We start from the raw sequence: 14185 nt of genomic DNA, 5'->3' as shown, positions 1-14185 counted from the left end.
TATTATATAATTTGTTTATTCGGATGAAATTTCTAAAGATGCAATGAATTACCTGCGAGTGTCAGAAATTGCTAACAGATTCCAATTCACAAATGATATAGTATCGTATATGAAATTAGTAAAGTGTGTAAGCTATCGTTAGGAAATCTTCAAATTATCAGAATATCAAAGAATCTTCTCGTAACGAACTAAACTTTCGCAAAAGATCTAAAATGGTAGAATGTCAAACGATCTTCCCACGACGAAATAAACACAATGCAATTAACGAACAATAACTAACACGGTAACTCATCCATCACCGGGAAATTTTCTCCTCTCTATCACAAGCTCGATTTTCGGCCGCGGCCGTGCTTTCAACCCATTTTCCTTGGCTCCTTTAAATTATCGGCTGGTATACGCGTTCATTAACGAGCTTCGTTCGTCGTCATCGAAACGTTTACCACCGCGGCGACGCTCCCTTTTACCTCGTTTCATTGTTCCAGCTGCTCTCTGCCAAGAAAGTGCAAGAGTAACTGAACGAATTGTAAATTGCTTCTACATTGTGCGTACTATAGTACACGTATATATAAATAAATAAACTAATTAATTAATTAAAAAAAAGAAACACATACTGGTTCACAGAAATATTATAATATTATGTACAAAAATATATTAAATATATCGTACGTTTACCATCGAAAATTTGTTCGAGTATATTATTATGCGAGTTGTTAGCACTGCAATGAGAAAGAATCTGGAATTTTATGTAAAATATACAACAAATATTTGTTACAAAATTACAGCGCGTAAAAAATTAATATACAACGTGAATTGTGAACATAAACAAACAATTAGTACTAAAAATGGTCTCGGTAAACATAGTGGTTTATTAATATAGCGAATAATTGATTTTATATATTTTTTGAAAACCAAATTGAATTTGGTTAGACTTTAAAACACTTCGTGAACATATTTCCAAAATGTTAGACCATGAGAAAATGAAAGAAAGAATTGATTTTTTCATCCCGTCACAGTTGGATAGATCCGTTAAAACACCGAAATCATCCATTGATCTCGCGAAGAATGCGACGCGGAAGCGAACACGATAATTAATCCCTGGTTCGCTTTGCGTGCGTCTACGCGGAGGATGCGTGCGGATGCAACGACACGGGATGCGTTTTAGTTGGAAATACTGTTTTAGAAGACCAGACGGTTAATTACTCGAGAAACTTCGTTTCTTGCATCGATATATCTTATCGTTATATTTTATCTAGATATTTTGTCGTTGCTAACATCTGGCTATTTTCTCAGAAATGTTATATCATTCTAAAATTAGCAAACTTGTCGAAGTGACGGATTTGAGATTCGTCGTTCCTCCAATTAGGTATAGGTGCTTTCAACTTTTGATCTTTTTGAGATTCCTAAATATCTTAGCTTTATTTTATCTAGGTTCTTTATTATTGCTAACGTCTACGAGTTTCTCAGAGATACTTATTTAAATTTAGAGCTAGCCATCTTGTGAAAATATTGAGTGAGATTTGTTGTTGTTGCAATTAGAAATAGTAAGTGCTTTTGGGAAAATTAATTTTGGCTTTTACTCAGATTGGAACGCGATTATGTGTACCTGTTTAGTTTCGTCGTACCGTTTCAATTATAATTATCTGTACATTGTGAAATTTAATGTATGCACATTACAGGTCAATAGTTCTACTGTTAATTCTGCTATGCAGTTTCAGGATTTTCACTTCAATTTTAGTTTTAGTATAATTGAACATTTTCTAAGTTCCAAGAAAATAGGAAACATCGTTGGTATGTGTAATTTCGACTTTATATTAAAATCTTTACAAAACGTTGAATCATTGACATTTAGCAAAATTTACTCAAACAAGAATCAACATCTGTATAGTAAAGTTATAAATAATTTAATGATGAAATAACATGGAAATATTTTTCCAGTATTGGCAAAATTACAGAACAAATTTATTTTACATCAAAGAAGCTTTTACCTATGTAGATTCTCCTGTCAATTTTCAAACTCGAAACTAACTCCACTGCAACTTATAAATTCCACGAAATATCATTTCAAAACGATACAGTACAGTATGATATGTTCATCAAACTCGGAATAACCGCTTTCCAAATATCACATGCTATCAAGCTGATCTGCTAGACGAGGCTATCGATCATTATCATGCGCGAGGAGACCAGTGGCAGGTTGCAAACCTCTAGAATTACCGTAGCCGGAGAGTAACCGAATCCAAAGCGGGGACTAGGAAACGTGTTTGCAATCAAAATTCGAAAAGAATCTCGTCGGAGGATCGAATCGGTAATCGTGCAACGCGAGCACGCTGCTTCGAAATGCGAGAGAACATTCGATAGCGGAAACGAAGATGCTGGAGATGGCTGCACCATCCGCCATTCGATGTCTGATCATAATATTCGTTGGAGGGAAAAGCGTTAAATACATTTTACAAAAGATGTTAGTAATAATTGTATATACCTGTATCGTATATTAACGACGAAGAACGTTAGTGAAATAATTATTCAAGCTGAGACGGAGGTATCTAAAAAAATTAAACATAAAATCAGGGAAAAGGAAGAAATTGAAGAAGAAACGACAACGTCTGGCTGGAAATACAAGGAGAAACTTGAGAAAAGACGAGTATTGTTTCGTTCGAGGGGTTAGAACAAAGGTTTAGGAAAACTGTACCATGCGAGTGGAAAATGGGCCACGAGGACGTTTCAAGCTTTGATATAATACGATAGAATAGACAGATCGATTATTAAACTAAGAATGTTCATACATTTTCATAGTTTTATGAAACTTTTAATTTTGTATGACAATGCATTTTACTTTAGATTTTACATATATATTTTTTTTTTTTTATACTTTTTCATATTACGAACAAAATATGAATTTTCAAATTAATACCTATAAAACAGAATTTCTGCGAGGTAACCAAAAATGAAAGTAACGTTAGTATAGAAAAATTACTCGATAATCGCAATTAGTTTCGAAAGAATTTAAAGAATATATTGGTAAATTCACAATTCATATGAGATTCAGGATTTATCTCTAAAAATTATTCGATTCGTCGTCTAGGAGGAAAGATGGCGTAAGAAGGGGCAGATAGTTGGATGCATATACAAGTAGGGAGGTGCGTGGGTGGGCGTACATGGATGGACCGTGTGCAGTCGAATACGTCGGTAAATATGTGGGCCGTAACTAGGAAGCTGAACACGCGAGAACCGTGTTCGGATAGTCGTCGACTCAAAAAAAAAGAAAAAAAAGAAAAAAGAAAGAAAAGAAAAAGAAGGAAGAGAGAAATAGAGGGAATGAGAAAAAAGAGTAAGAAAGAGGAAAAATGTGAAACACCGATGCAACGCCGGCCATATACGGTATGCTCGGTTTAAATGCGCACGCTCAATTATTTCCCAAGATATACAGTAGTCGAACGAAGAGGGAAAACATTCGTTGCGTTATTACTTCCCCAGACTTTAATATCACTCCAGTTTCTTTTTTCTCTTTTTCTTTTTTTATTTTTCACAGGAAATGTAATCAGATTTTGCAATCGATATGCACCGCTACAATTCACGAGTAATTTAAATTGTAATTTTAAAGTACAGTCGAATTGCATTTCGATCGCATTTACCAAACTTTCAATCGTATTAAATTATGATTTCTCATTTACAGTTATAAGTAGAAAGATTTAGAGAGAAAGTAGAACTATAAGAAAGAGATCTGCAGATTTCTGAACGTTATACATTATTACGCTAGCAAACGCGCATAATTATACATAAATATGTTTTATTGTTAGTTCGTAAAAATGAAGGGATTCATAATCTGTGAACGTACATGTGTTTACAATATTGCATGTAATTTTCTATATTTGTATCATTTATGTGAAAAAAGTACACAAAAATCCAGATATCCACGCAACGAATCAAAACTTAGAAACTCGCATCGATTTATCTACAGCAATTCATGATATCCACACAGAGGGAGGAACGAATTGTCACACAAGCACAAATATGATACGCGATGAACGCACAGCGGCCACAGGTGGACGTACGATTAATCCTTTCTGGGTAACTGGTTCCACGGTGAAACCAGAAATTTGTATCCCCTTTCCAATATTTTTTTTCTTCTCTCTCTCCCTTCTTTTTTTGTTATTCTTCTCCCTTTATTTTTCGGTGGCAACGGTTCAATCGATATTCGAAGGGAAAATCACAGCGGGGAAACGGCGAGGGCGACACACACGCGCGCCCGTCTGTGTTGTTTTTGCAAAATCCTCCGGAACGAGAAGCTCTACGTTCCAGAGCCTGCGAATCGTGATAGAGGGAGAGGGGTTGGTGACATCGAGACACGGAATCGGACGATGGAACGCGTCGGGGGATGGAACAGAATTTCGAAGCGCGTCGGGTAATGATTTATTTTTACCGAATTTACAGAGCGGACTGCATTTTTCGCGAATTTATTAAAGGGTCCGACGCGGACGTTTAATTGAAAAAGCCCCGCGCGCGAATTTACCGTTAAATAATTGTTGTGTTTTTCGACGCGCCGACCGGAACGACGGCGTAATTTCGCGGGCGCGAAAAAACGCAATCTCGCCCAATATTTGCCTGTGGCCCGGTTTTTCCGACGATAATTCCATCGTTTCGACGTTTAACTCCGATCAACGAACGTATCAGCGGTCCTTTCTTCTCTCGTTTAAAATCATCTCTTGAGGAACGATCTATCATCGTGAGATTCCATAGGAGACGAAACTGGTGTATACGCGACGTGTCGCAAGGACAAAGAGGAAATTACAAGACCGATTGTTTTAACTCTAAACACCAACGCCGACAAAGAGCATGAACAAGAGCGAGAGGCAAGTTCCATGATAGAACAGTGGCGAGATCGATCCTCGCGCAAGGGTTTGAACAAGGAATCGCAAGGCACGCCGTTCATGCAAATAACCATCGAGAGATAAATACTCGAAAGCATATAGGGGTAAAAGACACACACGCGACTAGTAACAAACAAGAAAGAGGATCATATAACCAAATGGAAGAAGACAAGATAATGCACGGTTTAAAGTATAACTACAGCAAGAGTACGACGTCCGCCGGTCGTATTACCCGTGAACGTGGTGGTCGTCCGCCACGGAACGGTCTTTCCACCCCGCTCTCGATGATTCCTCTTCCTCCCCCACCACAGATTTTATCTCTTTCTCCTTCCCTTTCTCTCTTCTCGAGCATATAACCACCCCCGCGACGAACACGGTCTCGCTGCTCGGCAGAGGAACCCACTCCTCTGCAACCCTCGTGGCATGGCCCTGGTCGACCGAACGAACGAGGGAGAGAACCCTTCCTCTCTGCCCCCAGAGCGCCTACGCCTCCCGCGTTGCCCCGGCAACCCCAGCTTGGGGTTGGCCTCCGCCTCCTCCGTGCTCCGCGGCTCCATTCACGGCAACCCCCTCTTCCTCGTCCCTTCTGTCGTTTCTGCAGAGCAGCTTCTCCTCGTGCCACCACGGCTACCAACGATAGATAAAGAGATATATACGGAGCGAGAAAGAGAAGTAACCTCTTCCACCATCCTCCTACGGTCGTGCTTCCTCGCTTCGCTACCCTCCTCGGCCACCCTGCTCGTCGAAGCAGGCTTCCACTATGCTCGGTCCAACCCCCCTTGCACGCCTCGCTCTTCTTCGCCCTTCTACTAGCCTCGTTTCGCGCGGGGAAGAAGCGAGGAGAGGAGAAGAACGTCGTCGTCGTCGTCGTCGTCATACTCGACGACACGGCGACACACGACTTCGCCACGATCGTGTGTGCAACAGCGTAGGGAAATAGGAGAGAGGAAAAGGAAGGTCGAGGGAGGATGTCGGCTCCTCTGGAAGCCAACCGGATTACCGTATCTCGAATAATTCATGCATACTCGCCGTACGAGAACCGGCCACCACCTTCCACGGGCCAATTTCAGCTTCCAACCCCTTGTCCCAACTTGTGTCCGGTTAAACGAAAGAGGTAGAGGCAGGGTTAGACGAGAAGCGAATAGAAGAGGAAATAACAGAGAGAGTGCAAGCGGACGCGACGTTCTTCGCTTGGTATAATATTATCGTCCTTGTCCGTGGTGACGTGTTCGCGCTGTATTGAGAAAATATTATCGATCGAGTGGGAGTGAGATAGAACGGACGCGCGCGCGCGCGCGACCGCCCCTGCGGGGGCGGTTGTGCCGCCCGCGGAGGGTGAACGTGAGAATTTCAACGTGGTCGATCCCGCTTCCCTCGATGGGACGACGATGCGCAGTTCGGGGACGTAAGCGAACGCCGAGCCGACCGGAAGCGGGGCGCGCAGGTAATCGGGGAAAGGAAAGTCGGAAGGGCAAATTGGGATTGTTAACTCGTGCGACGAATGCAGAGCGAGACGCGGCGAACTCGTCCGATATTTCGCGAACCGTCGTCTCTCGTAATTTTTAGGGGATGCTGTAGAATTTTTAGATACATCAGGTATATTTAGGTATAATACGGCTTTTATGATCAGATCATTTATGACATATTTGTGGCTTTGTTGGATAGTAAGGGAAATTGTCGATATGCAAGTGGAAAGAATTCTTATGTAATTATGATAAACTTGTTATTGAAATTAAATGGATATATGTATTTTTTAAATGTGTTAAGGTGAGATTGAAAATTGTAGGGGATTTTAAACTGAGAAATATGGGCCCGTATATTGAAATATCTTTTATCGTGTTCAATGCAAATGGTAGATTATGAATGTTAATGAAAATTCATATTTTTATAGTTCGTTTTAATCTCTTCATTCCATATACTTACACATATTGTGTAGTCTGTACGTGTTGCATAAATTTTTTACAGATTTGTAAACGTAGTGCATATAGACAGACAAGATTAGTCTTGTATTATAAATTGAAATACTGCGGACGATCAAATGAGATGCTTATTTTTAATACAATATAATAACATCAAAGATACGAATTCAGTGAAAATTACTCGTAAACAAAAATCGAGAAACTTATTACAAGAAATTAAACATTACGCCAATCCTAATATCCAATTTTTATTTATTCCCTGAAAGATGTACCAAACCATAATCCTTAGCTAACCGTTTAATGTCGAAAGGTCCTTACGCCATGAAAAACGAGAGCCAGGCTGCGCGTAAAAGGTTCCTTTCCTCGCACAATTCCGTTCACCCTATACTTCACGATAATCTAACGAAAATGATCAAGCGTTAAGGGTTAATAATTACCAGCCCTTAGCCGAGCGCAAATAAATCCTGCAGCACACCCTTTCATCGGACCATAAATTTCCCCCAAGTAAAAAAACTGAGAAACGTTGTTGCGTGCGCGTGTTCGTAATTTCTCCGACGTGTCGCGTGTTGCACCTACGCGGCTGCTCTGGTGCAGCCGAGCGAATCGAATTTCCACGTGCGTGTCAACCGCGGAAGAAACACATGAAGGGAAAGAAAAAAAGAAAAAGAAGAAGGGAGAAGAGCGTGCGTGAGTTTCTCTCCGCGTTAGGCTGTAGCTCCCAAAAGCGACAACCCTCTTAACGTCGCCGAAGCAGTTTCTTACGATGTTACGTGGATGGAAGGGAGGGTGGAGAACACGGCTGCTCCTCCGACGCTTTTTCTATCTGAAATAGGGTGAATCGAATTGACGCCGCGTAAGAGGCTGAACGACGCTCGTATTCGATCTTCCGGATGGAGGAGTCGCGAGTATCTCGCGATTTCTTTCCACGAAAGGGAAACACCGCTTCCGAGGGGGTTAAATCGGTGGTAAACTCTTATTCGGTTCGCGACGACTGCGACGCGGAAAAGGAAGAGAAACGAGATGGAATCTTTATTGCTGGGATACCTGTGTTTTCCTCTTAGAATTACTTTTACCTGTTTGAGACATTTCGTTCTATGTCTTTATAATAGGTGGTTGGTAAATCGTAAATGAATGCTAGTTAGATTTAGAATTAGTTAGGATTAATAATATTGATTAGTCAGATTGCGTTAATTTCGAATTATTTTGAAATTTTCTCGATGAGACGTTTAATTCGATCTTTTAATTGCCGATGGTCGGTAAATTGTAAACGGATATCGATTAGATTAAGAGATAGTTAGAACTAACAAGACTGATTAGTTATCTGTGGTTTATTCTTGCTTCGATAAGCAAGGGAACTCTTAATATTTGAAAAAAAAGAAGATCGAGCAAGAAATTAACGATTCTTTCTTACATTCCTCGATCTGACAAACTACTCTACTGATAAAGAAACACGGAATAGTATTAAGAAATGACTCATAGAGCGTAACACGCTAAAAACAGGCTGTCGCTGAAAGAGAGGCAAGCAATATCTCGCGACAATTCTCCATTATTCTTTCACAAACGTTCCTCCGTTTCATTCTGCGATATACATACTTCTTTTGCCAGCGGAACGTTATCGCTATTGCGAAAGACCGTGTCATTAATTCTCTCTGTCGATACACACGCGCGGTGTCACAATGGAGGGAGTGGAAAAAGGGCGTGTAGATACGCGATTATCGTCTTTAAAACGCGGTTCCGCTCGGGTCACTGGCGGTACATGGAAAAGCTCTCTATATCAGGCCTATAACCGCGCGGATTGACGGCGTTCCGGCACAGATAACCCAATTAAAAGTTACGCGGCGCCTGTGCATCGAAGTTTCTGTGTAAAGAAAACGCGTCGCCACTCGCCGACGAACACAACTCGCGTGTTGTATCGTTCGGTGATTCGGTACACTTTCCCCGCTTGACTTAAAATCGCGGCAGGAGAAACGGGTACGGCCAGTTTCCTTCCTGGGGTGTGGACACTCGTACACCACGGGGGCACTCTCGTATTTTTGTCCTTTTTTTTCACTCTCTCTCTCTTTCTCTCTCTCTCTCTCTCTCTTTTCATCGTTGCTACTTTTTTGCTCTCGACGGTGAAACGCGCGACTTCTCGCTCACGTGATATCGGTGTACACCGGTCGTGGATCGTGACTAATGGTTCCAATAGCATTCTTGCAGGGATTTTTTAAAGAATCTATTTTTTTCTTTTTCTTTTTTGCGATAGCTAAGCGATAGTTGGTATTTGGATTTGAGAATGTGATTTTCTTAATAGGAAATCGAATTTGTGCTTTGAAGAATCTTTAGGAGAATCTTTTACATATGTGCCTTATTGATATCGTCACTTTCTTTAAAATATCAGCAAAAATAAAATAATTCAGCATGAAATCCATTCTTTTCTTATAATATCCATATCTTCGTACGAAGAAGGCTTTTTTCCTTTTATTTCATATATTTTCAATAGAGTCAATATTTTGCCTAATCTTTTTATCTTATAACAGTTAATTAATTGAAATTTAAATTTGAAGATATCACGTAGATACATATGTAAGAGAAGAATATAGAAAGAACAGTAATAATGTATATAATGTATTGTGTAATGTAATGTATATCGATAGAAAGTAAATATTCTTTTATTTGATCTGAGACTTTCGTTCGCTAACGAAATCTTAAACTGGAAAGATTGGAAACTGAGGGATTTTGAAACGCTGGACTAGCGCACAATACCAGCTGTTAATGACTCAAATGCGCAGCGTTCAATCGAACGAATGAAAAGCGTCGAACGATTTCCGTGGGAGAGCCGCGCCGACTAATGCCGTACCACGCACGGTCCGGATCTACTGTGTCGAACAAAGCGGTTTTTAGCCGCACTGTCTAAGCTTTAAGGGCCATCCACGCACCACTTCTCGTCTTCGAGATTTATGCAAGCTCTGTTTTGCGTAAGTCATCGTTCTTCCGATCCTTTTTATTCTAGTTCTCGTCATAAACTTAGAGAAGAAAGAACGAAAAATTCCGATCTATGGAAAAGTGCTCCTTTCGAAGATAGCAAAATTCGTTTAGTCAATTTAGTCATTTTAAGAAAATTGTTTTTTAAGTAGTACGCTACAGACGTATTTATAAAAAAGATCACAGAGTATCAAGATACTTTACAAATTAGTTTATCGAAGAAGATATTATAATTAAGATGCGTTACACCTTGTCGAAACTTCACGATATTACAACTTTTCATAGTTTTATTATAATTTATTTATATTTGTTTCTTGGTATAGATCATAAAAACGTGTCTAGAGAAGTAACTAAAAATCTAGACTCGCCGAAATTATTCTGAAACCCAGCAGATTACGATCAATAGCGCTTCTAAAAGGCTGTAATTTCCTACTTTATAAAAATCTCATTGACCTTCGGAAATAACAAATACCAGAAAATCATACTTACCGAGGGTTAACTCTAGGTAATTGTCAGAAACTTGTACAAACCGCTTTTACGAGATCCTCCAACTCCAGCATCCTACGTCTCCGAACCTCGATCTTCCTAAGTTTTCTACAAATTCGACGAGATGAAAATCCTATGAAAATTTTAACAAGCTCTGCGATCTTTTGCACCCGCACGGTAAACGTATCTTTCCCTTCAGCGATTCGAGTCCATATCGTTTGCAACGCTATGGGAATCTCGATTTTCCGAGGATGAATGGGGCCGCCAGGTGTCGTATGGACGGGGCTTTAGATCGGATCGCGGCGGCATGCGAGACTCGAATTCCGGACGTGGAGGAGACAACGCGTACCGGAAAGTAATCACGCATATACCAGCAGACCGGGCTACAGAGAGGAAGGCCGATCGATTAGCCTGTATCCGCGATACGTACGCCGCCGCCGCGCACCGCAACTACGTGACAAATATTATCGCGATCGACCGACCAGCTGCGTTTGATGTGGACGCGTTTATGAAATGCCGACACGCCGATAATCATGCGCGACCAGCGCCCAAGGCTAAATCCGATTTGCAATATTAAGCCGCTGCCGTGTTCCCCGCACGCGGAGGACAACGAGGATGCGAGTGTACATGCGACGACAGTTTTTCGGCCTTCGGCTAATTAGCGTGGCCGATAGGGGGCTGTGCTACCACGCCGATCGCACGAACGACACGTGGTCGAGATCGTTGATAAAGAGAATCTCCTATGCTCCCCGGAATATTGGTTGATGATATTGAGGCGAGGACGTAGGGGATGGCGATGTTGAAATTGGAAGATTTCGTAATTAGCTGTTATGACGCGAGGGGAACGTCTATCGGCAAGTCGGATGGAAATTTGGGAATTTTTTGTGATTACGATCTGAAGGACCGAGTTGCGAGAAAATATCTGTGGGAAAAATTTATGAGAGTCGTGAATTGAAATTGGAAGATTTTGCGATTAGCAGCTACGACGCAAGGGCAAATTTGTCGTATTAGTAGAAGGAAAATTGAAGATATTTTGAGATTTTCATCTGGAGAATTGATTACTTTAGGAAGGAATTGATGAGAGTGGTGAGTTGAAATTGAGAGATTTTGTGATTTGGAATTAGAGAGAATTAGGAAGATTGGGAATTAGATGAGAATATTGGAAAACGTGTTTTTATAGTTTGAATGAATTGATGATTAAGAAACATGTATGAAAATTTCACGTTGGGGGTGCTGGATATTGAAATTGGAAGATTTTGCGAATTAGTATAATAATGTAGAAAAAATTCACGAAATATTTGACGAAATTGATGACGATTGGAAATTGGATATAAAAACTGAACAATTTTTTGTAATTACGATCTGAGCGAGGAATTTGTGAGAAATTTGATAGACATAGATAAAAAAGGTGATTGGACGATGTGGAATATCACAGTGCCCGATTATAAGCCAGAAAAAAGGTGACCTATCCACCCGGTTCGCTATCTATTCACTTTGGTGAAACGATTAATTGAAATCGACGCCGATAACGACGCGTCGAGTGTTGGCTCGAAGCTCGATGGCATCCTGAAGCTCCATTAGCTTCGAGTGTCTACGTTCGAATTCAATTTTTACCGACCAACACGGTTTGAAATTTTAGTAAAGCTGTTCCTCAACCGTAGCGTACATTTTTAGAAGAAGATAAAAAAAATCCCTCTTCGATATATTTGCGGCAATATTTATTAAAATCGTTCAATATAGAAATTGATACTCTTAACTTTTCCGTCGAGGCACCCTCGAAATTAAAAACGCTCGCGGTATTATAAAAACGATAGGTAGTAAAAAAAAACGTACTACATATATGTTTCCAACAAATTGCCTAATTGCTCGGATTTTCTAATACAAAAATTGTATCCACGTTTTAAATAGAAATTGCACGTCTATTAAGTAAAAACATTTTTTGCAATTTTTAAGATCGTTCTCAACACCATCTGACAAATGCATATATATACAACTGCATGAAAATAATATCTTTAAATGTCATTAATAAACCAGGGATCTTTATGAAATTATTATTAGAAATTTAAATATGCAAAAATATGTAAAATCCGCGAAATAAGCTTCTCGTTATAATAATATATCAAAATTAAAACTCTGTACATAGTTGTGATCGTGCGAATACAAATTTGGATGAAAATTCACACTCTAATGATTAAGTTTCTAATATCTTATTAAAAATAAGCGTAACATATATAAAAATTAATTAACCCGTTAGTAATAAAGGATTCATCCTATACAGAGTCAAACACCAAGTACCAAAAATCTTCAAAAAAGATAGGAATGAAGCTAGAATTTAATAAAAACGAAGTTCGATGTAGAGAGTTCCTAAAGCGAATGTCTGACCGGTCGCGTCTTGTTCCCCTGAAAACGAAGCATCGGACAATATGCGGTCTCGAATAGCTCGGTGCGATGATCTTTCGCTCCAATTACGAAAAAAAAGCCTCGCGAGAGTCTACCTCTCTGCCGTGTAAATTGGAGCACCGATAAACGTGGCTCGCTCGATCAACCCCCTTTCCAAGGGGAACGTCTATTCCGGTAACTACGTTCTGCGACACGCAGACGGGTACACTCACCCCTTGTGCACGCTCTACGATCGTCGAGAGCATTTATACAGGCTTAACCGTGCACTTTTCTCGATAACAGATAGTGTTTATTGGTTTGTTGCAATTTATTATCTCTCCACGAAGTTTCTTCTTTTCTTTTTATTTAAGGTTTTCGATACGAGTGCTTGTTGACAATGTGGAACGTTTTAACGAAACGATTATCGATAGAATTTAACGTGTATACATTATGAAGTACGTAGGATTTGTATTATAGTTTGGAAATATAACGAGATTTTATTGTCAAATTGTACTCGAAAGAGTATGTTCGTGTGCATCTAAAAAGTCAGTTATCAAATATCAAATTGAAAGGTTGTTCCAAGATTAGAAGGTTTAAGTATAATTTTTATTGGCGTATATAATACCATCGTTGAATAATTGTTAGTCGTGAACCTACTAGAACGACCATTTTCCGAGTCAAGTATCACTCGAAAAGATAGGTTAGGATCTTCGCGTTTTCCTCCATCTTTGTCGAGTCTTCATCATCGCTAGAAGATAATTCGAGATCTCTTTATAAGCAGCGAATTCTCACGAGTATGTCATTGTACGATGATGAACGAAATGGGAAGAGTGGATTATTACGATTAATTCTCTAGATACTGCTGAGGTTTTATCTCGGAATAGAGAGAGGAAATACGTGGATGGATGTATTATAAAAATTCTTTATTTAGAAATGTTAGAAATTAGGATTTCTAGTGACCTCTATCCTAATATGATAGTTTATTGATAGATGGATTTATTACAGTGGATGGAACGGAAAACGATGATTATTTAACGTGAACTTAACGCGGTAATGTGATATGACTACGACACTCTCGACTGTCGATTAACGACTCTTGACACTTGACTCTCCGGTGGCTAACTAATGACCAACGATTGCGGTGCCAAAAATATATCGATGGCCGTTAGGACTATTGAAGTCTTCCGGTCCTTTCGGCTTGCCGGCACTTGCGCTTTATCGTCAACATTGTGTGTATGTCGGCGATCTTTCCGCGGTACTACAATAGAGACCAAAGAAGCCGCTGGAAAGAGAACCGTTGTGCCAGGGCCAACGAACGCGTCGCGTTCGTCGCTAGTTGTAGCTTTCGCAGCACGAAGAAAAACTAAACACTAGAGAAGATGTAGAGTTTTCCTAGAAGTGAGACCCACTTCAACAGGTACGAAGATGAATTTCTCCAAATTCTATAGCGTCCTCATCGAGATGTACTTTTCAAATTAAAAATCAATTGCGAGTTTCTCTGTCGAAATTCTATGATAACGTCAATTGTTTTAAACATCTTTTGAACATGCTTCCTACGATTTCATAAAT

General features: G+C 39.9%; 1 protein-coding gene across 1 annotated transcript in view; it reads left to right on the top strand.

The window, feature by feature from the left end:
* The window catches only part of LOC139989876 (protein pangolin, isoforms A/H/I/S), a 283984-nt gene that overhangs the window by 225420 nt on the left and 44379 nt on the right, over window positions 1-14185 (top strand). The window lies entirely within an intron of this gene.

Source organism: Bombus fervidus, chromosome 8, assembly GCF_041682495.2.
Source record: "Bombus fervidus isolate BK054 chromosome 8, iyBomFerv1, whole genome shotgun sequence".
NCBI classification, from domain to species: Eukaryota; Metazoa; Arthropoda; class Insecta; order Hymenoptera; family Apidae; genus Bombus; species Bombus fervidus.
This window is presented reverse-complemented; position numbering and strand designations above follow the sequence as displayed.